The sequence below is a fragment of the Petaurus breviceps genome, unplaced genomic scaffold, assembly GCF_028583685.1.
Source record: "Petaurus breviceps papuanus isolate PSGF00001 unplaced genomic scaffold, PetGlider_PUasm1.0 213, whole genome shotgun sequence".
In the NCBI taxonomy this organism is placed as follows: domain Eukaryota; kingdom Metazoa; phylum Chordata; class Mammalia; order Diprotodontia; family Petauridae; genus Petaurus; species Petaurus breviceps.
Genome location: NW_027185860.1, coordinates 12,573,689 through 12,596,600, shown reverse-complemented (window position 1 = coordinate 12,596,600; position 22,912 = coordinate 12,573,689).

Here is a 22,912-nt window from a genome sequence, read left to right as displayed (position 1 = left end):
AGGTCCATAGAATGAACTAGCACAGACTTACTCTGTGTCCAATGCTAGCAAACTTTTCTTTGGCTGAGAGAAGACTTGAGTCAAATTCATTCAGCAGGACCTGGAGTGTTGGTATTTTGGGGTCTCCAGAGCAACTCTAACCCTTTTTATGGGTAACCTCTTCACCTAGACACACTGTAATACAATAATTTTCAAATTCTTTTTTTTAATTCAATTTTTAATTTATTAATTTGTTTGTTTCCTTTTAGTTTACAGGATTCAATTCCACAATTCCTTGAATTTCACATTTTGTCCCCCTCCTTCCCCTCCCCCCCCCATGGCGTCTTATAATCAAGTATAGGATCTGTAAATACTTTCACATTATACAATGGTCAGGTTATAAGGATGGATTGTACCAGCTGGAATGAAAAATGGTAAAGAGGACATAAAATCAAATAAGAGAACAAAAAAGATCAGGTATTTTGCTTCCACCTGGATATAAATTTAGTTCTTTCTAGTTCTTTCTCTGGATGCACGTTTTTGGGATTGACCCATATCCCTGCATTGTTGAGAAGAGTCCAGTCTATCAAAGTTGGTCATCACACATACGTTGTGTCTATAATTGTGTACAAATTCCTCCTGGTTCTACTCTTCTCACTAATTTTCAAATTCTTAAAGGCCAGTTGAGTGGTTCTTGCCAGCAATGAGGAGGCATTCTTAGATTTTTAAGAAAACAAATAAATGGGATAATACACAGGATCACAGGATCATAGAGTTAGAAAGGGACATTAGAGGTCAACTAGTATCCTATCCTCATTTCAGATAAATTGAGACCCAGATTTTATATTGTTTTAATCCTGCATGTATTCAAATGTAATTTAGCTTAAAGTACCACAGTATAGTAATCACAATACTAAAATAATAATAGCTAGCATTTATATAGCACTTTAAGATTTGAAAAGCCCTTTGCAAATAATATCTTATTTTATCCTCACAACAATTCTGGGAAATATGTGTTAGACTTATCTATGTTCCCTGTGGAATAGTGCACAGATAAAGTTAGACAGCTCTAGAGTTGAATTAATTCTTACTCTGCTTGAATATTTCCCCCCATGAGCTAAATAGTATCTAGCAGACTGAATCAATACATCTTCCAAAGATTCCTGACTTTCACTTAAGGAATAACCATGACATTTAAAAAATATTATTGAGAGATGAATTCTGAATGCGAGGTTTTTGTTTTGTTTTGTTTTGTTGCTTTTTGGAGGGGGGAGGGTAGGCAATTGGGGTTAAGTGACTTGCCCAAGGTCACATGGCTAGTTTTTTGTGTTAAGTGTCTGAGGCCAAATTTGAACTCATGTCCTCCTAACTCCAGGGCCAGTGCTCTATTCACTGCGCCACCTAGCTGCCCCAGCTAGGTTTTCTTATATCAAATATTTCTATATTGAATTTCTGGGAGGCATCATGCATAATAAATGTATGCCAGTTGTGGAGTTAGAAAAATCTGGCTTCAAGTCTTGCCTTTGACTAGTTGAGGGACCACAATAAAAATTGCTTTACCTCTCAGCACCCCATGTCACTGTAGGACTTTACAGAGAAGTTGCTGATCTGAAGGGTTGAGTGAATTTCCATACTAAGAAGTCCCTGCTCCCAGTGAAATTATGGGTATATGTCATTCCTTGCCCTCTCCCATGCATCATGCTTTACATTCCCCCTTTGATCAAAAAAAAAATTTAAATTCCTACTGTGATTTGATAAGCAAATGTTTAGCAATCTTTTTGCTAGGCAAGCCAAATTTCCCACATGTTGCTTTCCCTTGTGGCTAAGTAGACTGATCAGTGCCATTAAAATATTCTTGTTTAATCAGAAAATAAGAATTGAAGAGGCTCATCCAAATTCAATTCAATTTAACACTTATTAAGTGCCTACTATGTGAGAGACCCCATACTAAGCACTGGGGATACAGGGACAAAACTATTACAATCCCTGCTGTTAAGTAGCAGATGGGACATGAATACAGAATAGTAAATATAAACTATGCACAAAGTTGTGCAAAATGATTTCAAGAGGGAAAAACATTAACAACCTGGAAATATTTATAGACAAAATTTTTTATGCACAGAATTTATAGGGTGTTGATTAGATAAGTAAGAAAGCATTCATACCAAATTGTCAATTTCATCTCTTTTAAATGAATTGATGTTAATAAAGGAACTAAACCTTTACTTCCTGTTTTGGATGCATTTACGTCCTCTATCCTAACACTAAATTATAGAATTGTATTTAATTAGGTAATAGAGTCTAACAATTTGTACTTCCTTTAAACTAAGGACCCATCATTTTGACCTCTAGAATTGACTTGATCTGCCATGACTATGACCAAAGACTGGAACATTTTGACAGCGCACTCTGCAAAAAGCTTTTCTATATGGAGACTTTACCAAATTGATGGAAATATGCACACAAACTGGAAGTGCATGATTTACTCAATACATTAGGATGAAATTGGTCTAGAGCCAAAAGTCACTTAAAGAGAAAAATTATGAAGAATGAAGGTGTGAAATAGCATGCTCCTTCATTTAAAACACTAATTGTGTGGGTTTAAGAAGTGACTCACAAATACTGTTTCTTATGACTATAGAAGTGGCTATCTTATGTAGCATGCATAGTGATATGCATATAGAGAGTACCTTAGCTCCTTCCACTGGTCATGTATGTGCTTTCCTCATAACAGATATCACATGGCTACTACAGAAAGTCCCTGATAAAAAGGTCCTTTTTTTCCTCACTTCAATAATTCAGGTATCAGTGTGATTTCATTGGTAAGGATATTCCCACCATTGATGCTAGATACAATCTGTTTATGCTGGGGTGAACAATGTTCATGGGTTACTGTGGATAAAAAGTCATGTTGTGGACACATAAGCAGTTAGTAAAAGAGAGAATATCAAGAAAAATCCATGTTCACGCACAATTATTTCACAAGGAATTTCCACATGAGTGAGTGTAGCCTTCTTTTAACTGACTGCCTAAAAGAATAGACTGAATCTCTAAAACTGGTGAGAATGAGGTATTTGTTCTTTCTATCTCTTTCTGGATCACTCTCTTTTCTGTGAACTTCTTCCTACTGATTCAAAAGGTGAAGATCACAGTTGATCCACAGCATGGGAACCATAAACTGAATGGGTGGAAGGGGGAAGAGAAACTTCCCTTGCTACCTCTCTTTTACCCATGCTCCAGGAAATGGGTCTTGTGGTGTTTGTTTTTCTTCAGTTTCATTTATCTTTCTCAGTTGACAATGCCAGTGGCAATCCACACCAGTCCTAGGGAGTACAAACCATGGTGACCTTTGAACCAAGATGGCAGGTTCAATGGTTGCAGTTATACAGCCTAGCAGGGAAGGCCAGAGAAGTCAAGGTTCCTGGGACTCAAACCTGAAAGAGGGTGGGGGGAGGGTACTTTGGACTTTTTTTAGACTTGCATTTGGGACTGTGCTTTATAGGAACTGAGATAAGCTATGTCACTAATCCCTTTCTCCTCTCTAAGGAGGGAGGTAGATTAAACCCCACATGTTAGAGGGAATAAATTTGTATATTTGTGATTATATCTTTTGAAATATTTTTTGTAAAAGCTAATTCAACTGTTAGGAGCTAAATAGAACTGGGTTGTAAGGAATCCCTGAGGGAATACCATCTACAAGGGGTGGAGCCATTTGCAGAAAGCCTAGATACCCAAACTCTACCCTCCCCTCCTTTGTGAAATCTAATCTATCTAACCCTACAAGCAATGAGGCCACAGTAGTCAGTTACAATTGTTCTCTCAATGGGAGAGGAAGGAAGAAAGGAGAAAATATAGACTTAAAAATAAAATGGATTTTTTAAAATTAATCTTCAGGAAAATATTTTACACATTAACAACTACATTGTTCAATGACTGACTCTAATAGACTTAGCTTTTCTCAGCAACATAGGGATCTAAGACAACTCCAAAAGACTCATGATGGCAAATGTTATACACATCGAGAGAAAGAACTTTGGAGTCTGAATGCAGATGGAAGCATACCATTTACTCTCCTTTTCTTTTGTTGTTTTGTTTCTCTTTCTCGTGGTTCCTTACATTAGTTCTAATTCTTCTTTACATCGTGACTAATGTGAAAATGTTTTTAATATGAATTCATAAACAGAGCCTGTGTCAGATTGTACACAATCTTGGGGAGGGAGGGGAGAAGGAAAGGGAGGGGGAGAAAATTGGAAACTTGAAATCTGATTCAAGTAAATGTTGAAAACTAAAAGTAAATTAATTTTTTAAACTTAAGTGTATAACTGAAACAAAAAAAAAAACAAAATATTAATCTTTCCCTGTAATACAGCCCTTCCATTATATGGCATCATGGGCTTATTGAAGGATTTATCTTCATGACTCAACCACTCTTTACTCCTACTCAGAAACCCCAAAACTGGCTCTTTGGTAGACCCTTCAAGTTTCTAAAAGGTTGCTGCTACTCTTAGAGGAATTTGAGTCCCCTTAAAACTTAGTTTGATTGGTGGGATCATATAAATTTATACTGGACACAGAAGGGATCTTTGAAGGTAGCTCTAGCAAATTATTGAGATTTCCTTTACCAATAAATAAGTACAGTGTCATGTATTTCAGGGATTAGAGTACTGATCTTTGAAAAATTAATCCACAAATAACCACTAATGACCTCAAGGGTTTGGGGAACTTGGCCTCTCTCTTTTCTAGTAAAGGCCCCTTTCAGTTCTGAACCCATAGACATAGATTAAGACCTTAGGAATGTCTCCATCAGCAAAAAGAGAGGTCAGGCTCTTTTTTTTTCCCACACACACTCTACCAAAAAGGTATCCCTTCCTTCACCCAAGAGTGCTAGGTTTAGATCATGTTTAGGGTCTCTCCCAAAAGGGGTTGTTAGCAAGGTACATTATATAGAGTACTGAGCCTTTACTCTGACCACTTCCCAGGAAATTTGTGTTCAGTTCTAATAGTATCTCTGTTTTCATTATTCCTTCTCACAATTTCATATTCAGAAATGGCTCTAATTTTATTTTTTTGTTTCAATTTATTTCCAAATTGGAAATGGAAATATATTAGCATAATGCTTGTTTAATATGGCAGCTGTAATAAATGAGTACTTAACATAAAATTGAATAATGAATATCACTGTTGAGAATATCTTTGCATATTCTGGCATGCTGAAAACATAAAAGATACAAAAATTTCCCTCTGGTAAATTAAAGGTGACATTCGACATTACAAGGTACCACATGGCAACTAAATGCTTAGGGACATTTAGCACAAACAATGTTCAAGTCTCATCACTTTAAGTCCAACAATGCTAGGGTAATCTCTCACAAATTTTGGAAGAAAATTAAAAGAATTTGAATTATGACCTTTTCTTCCTCACAAACCTCCTCCCATTATCTTTGACCTGACTGAGTTTGTATACTATCTCTTGTATTTTTCAGCTAGTATTAATTTTCAAGACAGAAAGGAGGAAGTCCTAGGGGGTGAACTTAAAAATTACTCTAACTCAAATCCCACATACAGAAAGGAGTTTTATTTGTCAATTTGAAAAAGAACTTTAAAGATGCTGTGATATGAAGCAGAATTATCACTACAATTAATTGCACAGGAATATTAAAAAGACCCCAGAAAATGACCTCTTCTAATACAGAGAATGCATGGAGAAAAAAATATGTCTTAATCTTCTTTTATGCACTTAGATAAATGGCAAGTGTATTTATCACCTCAATTAACCATAAGAGAAAAAAGCTGTCAAAATGGGATTCCCTTTTTGACAAGGCGTTTGTTCTAAAACTAGCACAGGGAGAAACAGGCAGTTTTATTAGAAAACCATGAGTGTCAAAGGGGTCGGAGACAGTGAGTTTTCCACATGCAAAGTGCTGATTAGAACCATAGTAAATCAAGGAGAGCGTTTTCCAGGGCAGTTGCCTGAGCTATAGTAAAACGGGAAGGTTTGTGATCTAGTTGACTTTGGAAATTAGATTCTATTAACAAAAAGAATGTTTTTGGATTTTGTCTTCCTAAGCTTCCTAAACTGTCCTTTGCAAAATGTGAATGAGCTGGAAATTGTATATATATATATTTACCTTAAGCAACAGCATGAGTGATTTTGTACATCAAGGTAAGACATTTATTATTACTATTTATATTTATCTTTGTTATTTTGAAAGAAATCACAGGGCCCTTTTGGCATTTCCTAACAATATATACAATCAAGTTAAACTAAAAAAATTCTTGAAAGAAACTCATTCTTTATTAAAGCTGCAGTACTCAGAGATTAAAAACTCCATTGTTCATAGTAAAAATTTAAAATAGCATAATATCATTGGTGGGTCTTAATGGGCTCTTGATATCTATCTTTTCTATACAATTCTCTTAATATTCACTACCCATCAAATACCTACAAGATTATGTGATAGAATAATCTTTTCAGATGGAAAGTGTCTGTGCACTCTTAATTCCTGACACAGATAAAGTTATCTACTGGGGAGAAAGGTAAAATACTGTGACTAATAGAAAGAGGAAAAAACCTTCAGTTTTATGAAAGGCTTCTATGGTGTTACAAATTAGTATCCTTTCACAAGGGGTAGAATGGGGTGCAGGGAGAAAGAAGGGAGTCAGGAATCACGTAATCACAGAAACTGAGTTGGGAGAAGTCTCATGGGTCACCTGGTACAATCTCTATTACATATCGAGTAAATAGTCATCTAACCTTTTTCATGAAGGTCCTTCCCCTTCATCGCCCAGGGAGGAGACACCAACTTAAAACAGCCATTGGACTCTTGGACAGTTCAAATCGCTAGGATGTTTTTTCTTTAGATGAAGCTTAAATCTGCCTATATGCAACTTCTAACCATTAAACTTTGTCTTCTCTCTTAGCAGTCTAATCATTCTTCCAATTGAGAGCCTTTCACGTTCATGAAGACAATTATCATACCTCCTCATCTTACAAAGTCTTCTCTTCTTCAGGTTAAGCATTTCAAATTACTTCAGCTGAATATTTAGTAATAGCATGAGGTGTTTCACGACCCTGAATGCTCTCTTATTCATGCTTTTTAATTTATCAATGTCTTTCTTGAAATACAATGATTGGAACTGAACACATATATACTCTCACCAAGTGAGAGCAACTTATAACCATAACTTCCTAAGGCATTATGCCTCTTGGAAAGAAGTGCTGGAAGAGATGGACTTAGACTGGGCCTAAGAACTTAATCAGTCTCAAGGTTTAAAATTCTAAAAAATAGTCTGTAGTACTAACTAAATCGGCAGATGCCATCATATGTATTGTCTCTGATGCTTTTTGTAGGGATGGTAAACATACTTTGTGACCCACAGACGTACAGGAACATTTTTGTAAGTTTAGGGGTTAAAAAAATTTTAATTGTTAAGGTCAAGTGTCAGGATCCTTTTGGAAAAGTAGTTTTCTGCCTAGGAAGAGAAGAGAATAAGGAACAGGAAGTGTGAAACAATCTCAGTTAGAACTTTGTTAGAACTAGAAACCATTTCAGGAAATTATTGTTTCAACTTTTGTCATACTCCCTGAAGAAATTAAACTATGTTCAAGCACACAGATCCAAGAGTAGGGCTAATCCTAGACAAAATTGTGGTTTGTCTTTGAGCTGCCTAAGTATTTTTTCTTTATCCTTACTCCACACAATGGCATCACTTCTCCAAATACTTCAGACAATCAGTGTTCAAACCTCTCCCAGCTATGGAAAAAGTCAATTTTCATGAATAAATCTAATATTAATCATTCACTTATTGGTTTAAATGCATTTAAATCAATGTATTATTTCTTTTTGTAGAGAAATTTGCATTTTTAGCCTCATCTTTAATTATGGAATGTTAAGTTTTCTTTCACAGTTAAGGAATTACAAATATCAGAGGGCAAAGGAAGAGATGTTTTACTTGTGCTGGAAGTTGGGGAGATCTTTTCACTATGATTCCATTTATTCCTGAAACCATAGCATGTAAGGATTACCAACTCTACTTGTGAGTGGTATTCTATTTGTTTACATTAGTTTCCTGTGGCTTTTGTTATTTTCTCTTCTGACCATTTTGGAAGGAAAAAAAGTCATTTTTCTCCCCTCTTACTGAACTGTGCTGGGTCACATAGAACACAGCAGCTGCTTTTTCCTTTTTTTTTTCTTTTCAAGAATTTGTTTTTTTTCAGTTTGCAACATTCATTTCCACAAGATTTTGAGTACCAAATTTTCTCCCCACCTCTCTCCTACCCCCCCCACCCCAGGATGGCAAGCATACTGAATACTCCTTACTCCCTCCCCCTTACTTTCTTTTAGGGCAAGATGGATTTCTATACCCCATTGCCCAGTTGCATGTAAAAACAATTTTTTAACATTTGTTTTTAAAACTTTGAGTCCTAGATTCTCTTCTTTCTTCCCTCCTCACCCATCACTACAAGGAAGACAAGCAATTCAATATAGGTTATACAAGTGTAGTTACATAAAATATTACCACAGTAGTCATATTGTGAAAAACTAACTATATTTTCCTCCATCTAATTCTTCCTCCCATATGCTCTATTTCCTCCTTTGACCCTGTTCCCTCTTCAAAAGTGTTTGGTTCTGACTACCCTATCCCCAAATCTGTCCCCCTTCTATCACCCCTCCTCTTATGAACTTCCCCCCACTTTCCAAGCAACGAAGTACTTAACACCTTGTGTCAGCTATTTAATTATTTAGCATTTTGTTTCAGTTTTCAAGTTTCTTTTAAGCTTTGCCCATGATTATATCAAGCCTTTGTTAGGAAACAGAACTTGTGAACCCCACAGCTATGAATCCCAGAACTTGTGAACCTCTGTTGCTTATGCAAGAGGAAGGAAAGGAGCTAATGACCATATATAAAGAGAAGCTGCAAACTAGTGATTGTACTTTATGTCCCTTAAGGAGGCCTGCTCCTTAAGGATGATTGAGTTAAGGACTTACTGAATGATACCTTTTGTTTAACACTACGTGGCCACTTTGGTGAAAACTATGTGGCCACTTTAGCGATAACTTGTTATAACATTGTGAATGCTGTACTTTGGTTTCTGTGAATGTTTTGCTTTAATTTACTGCTGAATACATAGCAAGTTCACTACACTATATAATCAGAACCTTAAAACTGTACACAGTAACTGTCCTCTGGAAAGCTGCTTGTGCTTGGCTTTATACCAATTGAGCGTATATGTTATTCACTCATTAATTCAAGTTCAATGAGAGTAAGGTTGATTCATTCCCTTTCACTTCCCTGCTCTTCCCCTTCATTGTAATAGCTTTCTCTTGCCTCCCTTAGGTAAGGTAATTTATCCTATTATATCTCTCCCTTTATCCCTCTCCCAATATATTCTTCTCTCACCTCTTAATTGTATTAAATTGACTTCATAGTCAACTCACCCTTTTGCCCTCTGTCTATGTATACATGTACAGACACACACACATACATGCACCTATACATACATATATGTATGTATATATATTCATATGCATATGTGTATATATTTATATTCTCTTCAACTATCCTAATACTGAAAAAAGTCTCATGACTTACAAATATCATCTTTCCATGTAGGAATGTAAAGAATTAAATGTTAATAGGTTCGTTATGATTTCTCTTTCCTGTTTACCTTTTCATTCTTCTCTTGACTCTTGTATTTGAAAGTCAAACTTTCTGTTCAGTTCTGTTCTTCTCATCAAGAATACTTGAAAGTCCTCTATTTCACTGAATATCCATTTTTTTCCCCTGAAGTTTTGCTAGGTAGGTGATTCTTGGTTTTAATCCCAGTTCCTTTGACCTGCAGAATATCATGTTCCAAGCTCTTTGATCCCTTAAAGTAGAAGCTGCTAGATTTCCTGTTATCCTGATTGTGTTTCCACAATGCTCAAATTGTTTCTTCCTGACTGTCTGTAATATCTTCTCCTTGACCTGGGAACTGAACTCTGGAATTTGGCTATAATATTCCTAGGAGTTTTCTTTTTGGGATCTTTTTCAAGAAGTGATCAGTAAATTCTTTCCATTTCTATTTTCCCCTCTGGTTCTAGAATATCAGGACAGTTTTCATTGATAATTTCTTGAAAGATGGTGTCTAGGCTCTTTTTTTGATCATGGCTTTCAGGTAGCCCAATAATTTTTAAATGATCTCTCCTGGATCAATTTTCCAGGTTTTTCTAATGAAATATTTCACATTGCCTTCAATTTTTACATTCTCTTGGATCTGTTTTATAATATCTTGATTTCTCAAAAAGTCATTAGCTTTCATTTACTCCAATCTAATTTTGAAGAAATTATTTTCTTCAGTGAACTTCTGAACTTCCTTTTCCATCTGGCCACTTCTGCTTTGCAAGGAACTCTTCTTCTCATTGACATTTTTGACGTCTTTCACCATTTGAGTTAGTCTATTTTTAAATGTGTTATTTTCTTCAGTATTTGGGGGGGGTTCTCCTTTAGCAAGCTGTAGACTCATTTTTCATTATTTTCTTGCATCACTCTCATTTATCTTCCCAATTTTTCCTTTACTTCTCTTACTTGATTTTCAAAATCCTTCTTGAGCTCCTCCATGGCCGGCAGCCAGTTCATATTTTTCTTGGAGGCTTTTGATGCAGGAGTTTTGACTTTGTTTTCTTCTTCTGGTTCTATGTTTTTATCTTTTTTGTCACCAAAGTAATTGGTAACAAATAATTCTGTAATCTGATTTTGCTACCTCTGTTTACTCATTTTCCCAGTCAATTACCTGACTTTTGAGCTCTTTACCATGGTAGATCTCTGTTTTTGGAGTGGAGAGTGCTGTAGTCCAAATTTCTGGGGTTTTGCACAGTTGTTGCCAGAACTCCTTCTAAGCACCTGCCTTATAATTATGAGGAGGACTCCCTCTCCACAGCTGCCACAAGCTCTCCTCTCTCTCTCTCTGCCAGCACTCCTCCTCACCCACCACCCAAGAATGTGACCCAGATCCAAGCAGGGCAAAGTAAGAGAATCCTGCCTCAGCACCAGCAAAGAGATTCCTTCAATTGCCCTCCAGCCAGCTTATTGGTTCCCCTAGCATCTGTGGGGTCTGCAGCTCAGGAAGCAGCTGCCCTGCTACACTTCTACGGCCTCCACTGCCACCCTGCCCCAGACCGTGCTGTTCTCTCAACCAGGTCCAGCAGTTTTTCCACGGACCTTTTAACTTTTCTTTGGTGTTTATGGATTGAGAAGTCTGGAAACCTCCGCAGCTGCCAGTGATTCAGTCCTCTGAGGTCTGCCTGTCAGGTTTGTGGGGTCTGTGCCAGCACAGCCCACACAGGACTGTGCTCTTCTCCCAGATCAATGTGAGAGACCCTTCATGTCAGCCTGCCAAGCTGCCTGCAGCAGGAGATTTGTATCACTCACTTTGTGAGATCTGTAGCTCTAAAATTTGTTTAGAGTCATTTTTACAGGCATTGGGGGTAATTGGGGGACAAGCTCAAGTGAGTAAGTTCCTCCTTTTGCTCTTCCATCTTGTCTCCACCCCCCCCCCCACAGCTGTTTTCAAAGAATTAAAATGCCCAGCACCCATGGGGATGGACTTTGAACAAGAACAGGAGTAAAACTTGTCGTTAAGGAAATGACTGATAGGAAAAAAAGGATGGTCTGGTCACATCATGAAGATTAGTACTTTTATTCTCTAGAGATTAAATGGTAAAACTATTTTTTAAAATGGCAGGTGGAAAATGACAGGTGGACTGTCCAGGTGAACAGCTAGTGTACTTGGATTGTTGGAAGGAAGCAAAGAAGACCTCTGGCACATTGAGTTCTTCTCATGGTGAATTTACAGGTGGCTGTGGATAGGCATTGAACCAGGTAAGGAGGCACGGATGGGTTATAATCTGTATCCCTGGAGGAAACATCCAAATTGCTAAGCTCACAGATCGATTCAACTGTTGAAGTGAGAATAACCAACGGCATTCCCTGATCAGAAGAATATTTTATGAGACAAGTTCCTGCTTCCATAACCACAGTAAATTGCTTGTCATTCAAGTACCATTTCTTCCACTGGATGGAGTTCTCTGGGCCATAGATGCTAATAATGCTCAATAGCCAGGACAAGTTTTCAGTCATAACAGGAAGCTTCAAATCAGTGAGATAAAACTTAAGAGTCAGTAAGAAAATATACCTTTACTCTAGTAAATTTTCTCCTTCTGCAAGCAAGACTCCTCCAAACCTGTCTTTTTCTGGTTTCTATCTCCATTTCTATCACTTAAAGCAGTAGATTTGACCATATACATGAGCTTATTCTCTCAGGTGATCTTGATCATTTTCATTATCACTTAAGGGATAATTCTGCCCAGTTCCCCATCCCATATACTAATGTAAGGTTTAAATATATTTCAGAGGCAGGAGTGGCATATGAAGAAATGTGGTAAATGTCTTAAGTATTTTTATCTGTGATGTTCATGTACAGACTAAAATTTAAGACTTGCTGATATGAGAATTTCAAAGCAGTTTTAGCAAGATAAACTCTCCTTCCTGTGTTCCCTTTTAGGTTTGATTTGTTGCTGTCATTGCCTGGCCTGGTGTTAAATTAGCTCTGTCCAAAACTTACTGACATCATACATGTGATGGTGAATTTCAACCTAACCTGAGTTAGGATGCGAAATCTGCCTTGTCAGCTTGGTTTCCCTAAAACACTTAATCATAAAATTGGCTCTAAACGGGAATTCAAGATTTGGCACATATCTTGATCTCAAGGAAATAGAGTTTATACTCAATTGCAGAGACCTGAGGATTGAAAAACAAGAAATCATCTCAGAACTTTTTAAAAAGGGGGAGGGATGTTGAAAAGAGTTTAGTAACATGGAGTAGGATGTTCCCAAATTAGGAAAAACTTCCAACAACTAGAATTTTCTAAAAGTAGAAGGAAGTACCTTGAGAAATAGTAGAGTTTCCCTCCATTGGAGGTGTTCAGGAAGAGGCAGGGTGACCATTTTATAGCATGGATTCCTTTTGGGTATGGCTTGAAGTAGATGGCCACTGAAGACCCTTGCAGCACTCAAGTCTTAAAATTCTTTTTTTTAAATTTTTTTTCAAATGCTTTATTCACTTCTGATTTACATCATTCATTTAGGCAAGATTTTGAGTTACAAATTTACTCCCCATTTTTCCCTACCCACTGCACCAAAATAGCAGTCCCACAGGATATCCCCACCTCCAATCTGTTCTCTCCCATATTTTCTCCCATACCCCTTTTGACTTTTCTAGTGGATCTCCATGCCCCAGTGCCTGTATATCTTATTTCCCAATTACATGTAAAATAGTATTAATAATAGCATATATATATATATATATATTTGAATATTTGATTTTAAAACTTTGAATTCCAGATTCATTCCCTTCCTCCCTTGTCACCCACCCCCACTGGGAAGATAAGCAGTTCAGTATAGGTTGTACATGTGTGGCTAATGCAAAACAATCACATAGTAGATATATTGTAAAAGACTGGCTATATTTCCCTTCCTCCTATCCTACCTCCCACTTGTTCTATTCTCTACTTTGATCCTGTTCCTTTTCAAAAGTGGGTGCTTCCAACTTCCCTCCCCCCAGCCTGCCCTCCCTTCCATCTTCCCCCCTCTCATCCCCTTTCCCCCTTACCCTTCTTAAGGGTGAGATACCATATTTAGTGTGTATTTCATTCCCTCCTCAAGCCAAATTCAGTGGGAATAAGGTTGACCCATTCCCTTTTACCTTCCTATTCTTCCCCTCCATTGTAACCATTTTCCCTTGCTTCTTCTATATGAGATAGTTGACCCCATTCTGTCTCTCCTCATGTCCTCTCATTGTATTCCTCTCTCACCTCTTAATTATACCTTTTAAGTATCATACCTTCCTGTTAAATTGGTCCTGTGCCCTCTATCTATGTATATCTGAAAACACATATACACACATTCACATATGTATTCATATGCCCATATACCCTCATATATAGACACACACACACACACACACACATATATTTCTATTCCCTTCAACTACTGAGAAAAGTTTCATAAGTTACAATTATTGTTTTTCTATGTAGGAATGTTAATAGTTCAACTTTGATAAGTTCCTTATGATTTCTTTTCCTTGTTTACCTTCTCATGCTTCTTATATCTGAATGTCAAATTTTCTATTCAACTCTGGTTTTTTCAGCAAGAATGCTTGAAAGTCCTCTATTCCACCGAATGACCATATTTTCCCCTGAAACATGACACTCAGTTTTGCTGGGTAGGTGACTCTTGGTTTTAATCCCAGCTCCTTTGACCTCCAGAATATCATATTCCAAATCCTTTGATCCCTCAGTGTAGAAGCTGCCAAATCCTGGGTTATCCTGATTGTGTTTCCACAATGTTCAAATTGTTTCTTCCTGGCTGCTTGTAATATTCTCTCCTTAATCTGGGAATTCCAGAACCTGGCTATAATATTTCTAGGAGTTTTCTTTTTGAGATCTTTTTTCAGAAGGTGATTGGTGGATTCTTTTAACCTCTATTTTGCCCTCAGGTTCTAAAACATCAGGGCAGTTTTCTTTGAGAACTTCCTGGAGGATGATTTCTGGGTTCTTACCTTGATCATGGCTTTCAGGTAGTCCAATAATTTTTAAATGATCTCTCCTGGATCTATTTTCCAGGTCAGTGGTTTTTCCCATGAGATATTTCACATTGCCCTCTATTCTTTCATTTGTTTGGATCTGTTTAACAGCATCTTGATTTCTCATAAAGTCATTAGCTTCCATTTGCTCCAATCTAATTCTGAAGCAATGATTCTCCTCATTGGGCTTTTGAGATTCTTTTTCCATCTCACAAATTCAGCTTTTTAAGGCATTCTTCTCTTCATTGCCTTTCTGAGCCTCTTTTGCCATTTGAGTTAGTCTATTTTTTAAGGTATGATTTTCCTCAGTTAGGCTGTTGACTCTCATTTCATAATTTTCTTGCATCATTCTCATTTCTCTTCCCAATTTTTCCTCCACTTCTCTTATCTCCTTCTTAAGGTCCTCTATGGCCTGTAACCAGCTCATATTTTCCTTTGAAGTTTTTGGTTTAGGAGTTCTGATTTCACTGTCTTCCTCCTGTTCCATGCTTGGCTCCTTTTTGTCCCCAAAATAGGAGTGTAATGTTGGAATCTTCTGTCTGCTTTGTTTCCTTTGCCTGGTCACGTTTCCCCTCAGTCACTTGACCCCTGGGCTTTTTGCCACAGTAGGATTCTGCCACCAGACAGGGGAGCTTTCATCCCAAATGCTAGGGTTTTCTTAGCTGCCAGAGGTATTAGTTGGGTTCCCTCTCTGAGGTCTGCACATGCTCTGGCAAGCTGGACACACACCCCAGAACCTCCACCCTAGACTGCAATCCAGATCCAAGAAGGTTAAAGCAAGAGTGATTACTCCTCAGACTGGTGCTTGGTCCCCCTACACTCTGCAGGCCAGGAGCTGAAGCTGCTATGTGGCAATGGCTGGCTGTGCCAGTGTCTCGGTGGCTTCTTGCCCAAGGAGCAAAAGGCATGCACTCCCACTTACTGGGTCCCAAAGTCCAGATTGCAATGACCTCTCACTTTGTCCTTCACTTCTATGTGTTGATAAATCTGGAAACAGGCACAGCTGCTGCTGATCTGGAGTCCTTCCAGCCGGCATCTGGTCAGGCCCACCCTGGGGCTAAAGCCTGGGCTTGGGTCTGGGCTCGGCTCCCAGAGTGCTGCACTGGCCGATTTCTGCCACCCTGCCGGGCTATCCTCAGTGGGAGGTTAGCTTGTCTGTGTCATTTTGTGGGCTCTACAGCTCCAAAGTTTGTTTAGAGTGCTCTTTTACATGAATTGGGGAAGGTGGAAGCCAGAACAGCAGGGAGGTCCTTCTTCTACTCCACCATCTTGACTCGTCTTAAAATTCTATTATGAAATCACTGAAATGATTTCAAATTCTCCATTTCCTCAAATGATATGAAGGAATTTTCTTTAAATTGCTACTCTGCCACAAATTTCTAGACAGAGAATCTGGATTGTTAATAAACTAAGGAAAAATAATACAAAAACAGTTATTAATTAATATTGTCTCACTGAATCTAAGAAACTTACACATTTATTTCACATCTTCCCAATTTAACTCTATGTGTGTCATTTTTATGGTCTCATTCCCTATTATTTCAAGACCAGAGGAATCATTTCAAACTCCCAGCTGTAGTAGTATTATCTGGCTGTTCTAAATCTCACTACATCTCCAATGAAAAATTCTTGGGGGTTTTTTCCTCAAATATCAGAGTCAGCATTATAAAGAAAATTAAAGGTATTTGTTGAGTGTTTAATGTGTTCAATGTGGAGACTACAAAAGAAATATAAATCAAGATAAATGCCTTGAAGTTTATAACCTAATTGTCAGCAAGACAATGTAATTAGATCCTAAATTTGTATCACAAAGTGCTTTAGGGATTCAGAAAAGTTTGGGGAAAAGTAAGAGAAAGAAAGATGTCCACAGTTAGAGTTCCACACTTTTGGGTCATTTTAATGACCATCTACCATGTCAATAGAGATAACTTCTGAGCTCTGTTGATGCCTTCTTTACTTCATTTACACTCACCATTTCTAAAAGAGAGGAGAAAGAATAGGTGAACAGGGACTGATATGAATAGTTCTAAAACTGAAACATGACAGCCAGCAAATACTTTCAGAAAGACATGAAAATTCTGGATTTTTTTTAAATTTTTATTTGGTCATAGATGTTAACAAAGAAGAGGCAGGAAAAGCTGTTGGTAATTGTTAGCTGTGCTCATTTTGAAACTTAAGAATTAAGAGAAAAAAGAAGTCTAGAAACATACAATAGGGTTTTGCTATAAAATAATACTATGCTGAAAGATCCCTGAATTGTACAAGATGGATTAATGACAAAATCCTTTTGGAATTTATGTTAATTTCATGTATTGGGTTCAAGATAGACTAATGATATCAAATTCTACTCTACTGTGAAGTGGAAGAAAGAGTAGTGATCTGTGGCTCTTGGTTCTGGGGCCCGGGTGCATCTTTGTTACTAACCTCTAGGCAATCTATAAAGTCCTTTATAGCTCTGAAATTTTACTGTGTTATAATTTGTAATATTCCATTGTATACTTTTCCCAAAACTTAAATTGGAGCTATCATAAACTCACGTTTTAGGCTTCCTGTATGCCCCTTTCCCACAACAACATGCATGGATAAAGCTAGCCATGACATTGCAAAAGAAGTCATGCTATTTATCAAGCAATACATATTTGTTGAATATTTAGAATATAGCATGATCTCAACCATGGTACAATGTAATAAAGAGCTTAAAATCTAGCTAGAAAGCCGAAATTAACCTACATGAAACTTGTAGAGAATAGCAAGTGCTCAGTTTTCATGGCTCTACTATTTACTGTGACCTTGGGCAAATTACTGGGATTTCTCTAGGCCTCAGTTTCCTAAGAAGCAAAATGAGGAGATTGGATAAGAACCTTGAAGATTTGTTCCATCACTAGCTATATGATAGCATATGCAGTATGGCATTCTGAGAAGAGAGTGTGGACTAGAATTATTGAATAAGGCTTAATGGAGAAGTACGAACATAACCTGGTCCCATGGAAAGATTGTGGTATCATTTCTGACATGCATCTCTCTTGGAGTCAGAAGACATAGCTGCAAGCCATGATTCTGTTACTTTCTTGTTGTGAGATCTGGAACAACTCATTTCACTTTTAGAGGCTTTAATTTCCTCCTCTGTTAAATGAGAGGATTAGGCTAAATGGTCTCTACAACCCCTATCTTAACGTTCTGTGATTCTGAGAGTTGGAAGGACATTTGAGATGGGATGAACATCATGAGCAAAATCATGGAGGTGGGAATGAGAGTGCCACATTTGAAGGATATTAAAGACAATACTGTAGCCACCAATGCAGGTAAATGATATGGCAGACAGAGTAACACTCGGAGTTAGGAAAATCTGAAGCCATACTCTTACTAGTTGCATGGCCCTGGTCAAGTCACTAAGCCTCTCAGTTTCAGCTCAGCTACATAATGAAGTTAATAATAGCACCTACCTAACAGGGTTATTAGAAGGATTAAGTAAGAAAATTATTTGAAAAGCACTATGTAAGTGCCAGCTGTTATCATCATTGTCATCATTACTTAGGGATGAGAAGAAAACAAAATGGTTAGATAAAGTGAGAGTATATTTTAAATAACCCTAGAAAATTGACAGAAGACATGGTTCTACGGCAATAGAATGCTGTTGCAGGTTTCTTGAGAAATTAAGTAATAAGATGAAGGTATTGCTATCACATTGTTGTTCTGGCAGCAGTATACTTGACCTCATACTAAGGGATATCATACACTGATATTACCTCAGATATCCTAATTTTACAGTTCTTCAGTCAAATCCCATGACCTATTCTTCCATTCCACCTGTTACATGTAGAGATGGTCATACCCTTGAACTCCAAAATCCCTTTATCCAATTTTACATTATTCCATCTTTCCCTGCTTCTTGAGACACATTGCCCTGTTCTTTTTCCTCACTGATTTCCAAATTCTCCACCCCTCAGGCCTTTCCCAGGTCCTCACCCTGAAGTGGACATATTCTCCTCCCTTCTCAACATAAAATCACATCAAATCTATACTATCTTCTCTCCCTGAATCTCTTACTCCCTAATCCTATCACTAATCACATTGATCATACCAATATAAACTTTTGGAAGTTTCTTCCATAGATTGATCACAAATAATCCATATAAATTAGAATAGGGAATTAGGATGGTTGGAATCATGTGAAGCTAAGTGAACAGTGAACATAGTGTTGGGATTGGAGTCAGGAAGATTCATCTTCCTGCGTTCAAATTTTACCTCAGATACTTACTAACTGTGTGACCCTTGGGAAGCCACTTAACCCTCTTTGCCTCAGTTTTCTCACCTCTAAAATGAGCAAAGGAAATGGTAAACCACTTCGGTATCTTTGCCAAGGCAACCCCAAATGAGATCACAAGGAGTCAGACATGACTGAAATAACTGAACAATAACCACAGAGTTAGAATAGAGTCAGTTAAGAATAGAGTGCTGGACCTAGGGAAAGGAAGACCTGAATTCAAATCTCAATCTATGTGACCCTGGGAATGTCACTTAAAATATGTCTGCCCCAGTTTCCTCATCCGTAAAATATATCCCAGAACTGTGAGGATAAAATGAGATGTTTATGAAGCACTTTTCAAACCTTAAAGTGCTACAAAGATCATTGTTGTTGCTGCTGTTAATTATACTACTTTGAGAGTTGAGACTTGGTGGAAGGTATTGTTTTGTTTTGTTTTTGTATATCTAGCTTTTAGCACAGTACCTTATATACAGTGGGTGCTTAATCAATGCTTATTGGATTGGGAAAAGGTGATTCCAAAAGACACATCAAATGGGGAAAATGTCAGCATTTGATGATAGGCTGGATGTGGGAGATGGCTATGGGATCAAAGATGACACTACAGTTTTAACAAAGGTTCATTAGGATAATGGAACTGAGGGTAGATTTGGTATAATTGAGAAGGAAAAATGCAGGTGTCTTTGTTTCTTTTCGGCTGTCATCTAAGTGTCTGACAGTATAGCTTAGCAAGGATTATGCTGTTCTGCTTTTGAAATGGGGCCAAATTTCCTAGTAATTGAATAGCCAAAGAGGTCCTGGGAATGGTTATACCAAAGTTAATAGAAAGGAAACTAATGCATTTTCTCAACTAGACTCAGGCAGGTTGGAATGGTCCAAACCACACAGCACTGAGTCCTCTTTGGGGATTACTATGTCTTGCCAAAGTAGCATGGTACACATGCCACTAGGACACTGCTGAGACCCATAACATGCTTCTAACCATTGTTTTGATTTAGCTCAGACATGGAATCATGCATATTCCTATTTCTATTTCAATGATTAACAAAAGTAAATCTTTTAATCCTATGAGCTTTCTATTCTTTTGAAGATGAAGTGGTATAGGCAATATATTGTGTTCATTGAAATAATTTTGAAATTATCTGACCCATTATTACATAAAGATGAGTGTTTCACTTAATAAAAGCCTTAGAGTAACACAATTTGTTACACCATAATTAAAGATGGACACATCTGTTCCATTTTAATTCAAACCCCTTTGAACATAATTGCATAAAGCTGTAAGAACAGAAATTCTACAACCTCAGAAATCCACTATAAGGAAAAAAACACTCTTTTATGCAAAATATATGGTCAAAGAACAATTTGTAAAATGAAGTCAAATACATGTCTCTAGCTCAGTATCAAAACACTGAATAAAAGATAGGTTTTCTGGTTTGGAATCTTTCCTTCGCAATTCTTAATGAGTTAAGGAACCCAGGTGAATAACAGTCTCTTGCATAAATTACTCCCCTACTTCCATCTGTGTAGAGAGTCACAGTTTTTGAGTGTTCTGCTCCACAGATAAGGAGAGAAGGAAGAACAAAGACTAATAACATTGAAAGTGATACATATAAAGGAGATTTTCACATTCTCTGCTTCTATCATTTAACTGATCTTTCAGTCATAATCATCTTATAGCCTTTATGCCCAGAGTATTTTTCTTAGTTTGGAGGGAGGGAAGGAGGGAAAGGGGAATGATGAATTTTAAATGCAGAGTGATTTTTAAAATTTTATATTGCTATTTAATCAGAGGTAAATGAATCCCTATGATGTAAAAATGTATCTGAATGAAGCTTATTGGAAATCTAAATATATCAGTTATATGACAAACAATGGACAAAAGTATTTCTGAAATGTGCAGTGTTAGTTTTTTCTTATTTGTGTTTCCATATCCTGAAGATGATTTAGTAAAGAGATGCAATCAGGGCTAGCTAAGTAGTAAAATCTCCGAGTGAAAAGAACTAGAGTAAGATTTATATAAATATTTGCAGGCACTGAGAAGAGCAGATGCTCATATAATCCAGACAATGTGTGTATACTTGGTTTTAAAATTTTAAAAAGCCATTGAAAGTCAAAATATAATTAATCAGAGGAAATGCTTTAATCAACATCTTCCAAATCCTTAAGCACTGTTGAAAAGATGAAAGAAAAGTGAAAACAAAATAAAATAAGAGGAAAGTTAGTAAATTTCATAAGCTTTCCTTTTTTCATCTGATGGAATTTAATCTTCCATTAACATGTAGGTGAATGCCACCAACTAGTGAAATTTCACAAGTGTTACAAGTACTGAATGAATCACTAAATACATAATGTACCGTTCATATAGATAGTAATGTAATCTATTTTGTTATAAGTGAGATGAAATATATATATGGAAATTATTTCCTGCAGTCTTTGACTAAGGTCTTTCCCAAGGTAGAGGAAAGTTTAAATATGGGCCCATTTTCTAATAGTTTATGGAGCATGTGAATCTAATCTATGTAGATATCTATTATGGATAACATAGGCCCACAGTAAATCATTTATCTTTACAGCAAGGATTTCTGACCATGTTCCTAAGCCTAAGAGAGTACAACTACTTAGCTTAGATTTTTATGAGTTATAAACTGCTCAACATTTTAAGTGGGAAAATAGTGTTTGTGAAGTTCTTGCTGATGTTTTAAACTGAAGTTTTAGAAAGTCTTAAAGACACGCAAAAAGTTTTTTCCTAAGATAAGGTATTTGTAAACTTAAAAAAAGTTCTGATATTTCAAATCAATTACTCCGATTCCATAATGAAAGAGGTTTTGATGACAGAAATTAAATGACTCAATTTGTTCCAAAATCACGCTATGGCTAAAATCGACCAATATGATAGGTAGATAAGTTGATCAGGTCTGAAGTTGAAGTTGAAGAAAGTATGTCTTTCTCTTTCGAACATTTCAAAAGTTTTAGTACTCTGGCTGTTTATGCTGGCAAATAAACAAGTTGGTAGGCATATGTCACCAGAAGGACTATGAGGAGATTGGGAGAAGGAAGACTTGGATGGGGAAGAGGAGTCTTGTGGTTAAAATTATTTCATATATCACTACTAGGTCTATTTCTTAAGATGATTATGGAAAAAGGATAAGAAGCTATATGTTCTAAAATTCATAGAAGCTCTCTTTGTGGTGGCAAAGAACTAGAAAATGTAGGAATATCTGTCAGTTGTGGAATGGCTGAACAAGTTGTAGTATATGGTTATGATAGAATATTACTATGCTATAAGAAATTAGAAGCTTGATGCTCTTAGAAAAAACATGGATAGACTTGTATGAAATAATGAAGAGTGAAATAGGCAGAAGCAAGAAAACACTGTATACAGTAATAGCAATATTGTTTTTAAAAACAACTTTGAGTGCCTAAGTAATTTTGACTTTTATAAGTACCCAAATTAGGAAGCTGTTGTCTGCATCCAGAGAAAGGATTGATGAATAGTAGTATATATAGAATGACTTTATATATTATATACATATATATGTATGTATATGTATATTTATGTCTAGTGGTAACCATGGGGGGGGGGCGCCAAGGGAAAAAAATAAATTGACATGATAACTTTATTATATATTTAAAAGGATGTAATACCATGCACAGAAGCTTTCCAGAAGAACTGGTACTCTGAACAGCTTTTTTAAGGTTCTGATTACTCAGAATAGTGAACACTCTATTCCATAACAAAAGCAAAACATCCATGGAAAATCAAGGTACAGCATAATTTAAAATACAGCATTCACCATATTACAACTTATCACAGAAAATCACAATATAATATTCACAACATAGTCTCAAAGTAAAATAGTCACTCTTAAGTTAACTCAATCAGTCACTTATCAGTAGTATCAAAGTACAACAGTCAAAGTCTTCCACTCTTGGGGCAAAGTCTTGATTAACTCAATCAGTCACTTATCCGTAACAGTAGTCAAAGTCCTCAAAATACAATCAGTCACTTATTCAGCAAAGTCTTACTAAGTATCATACACAAAA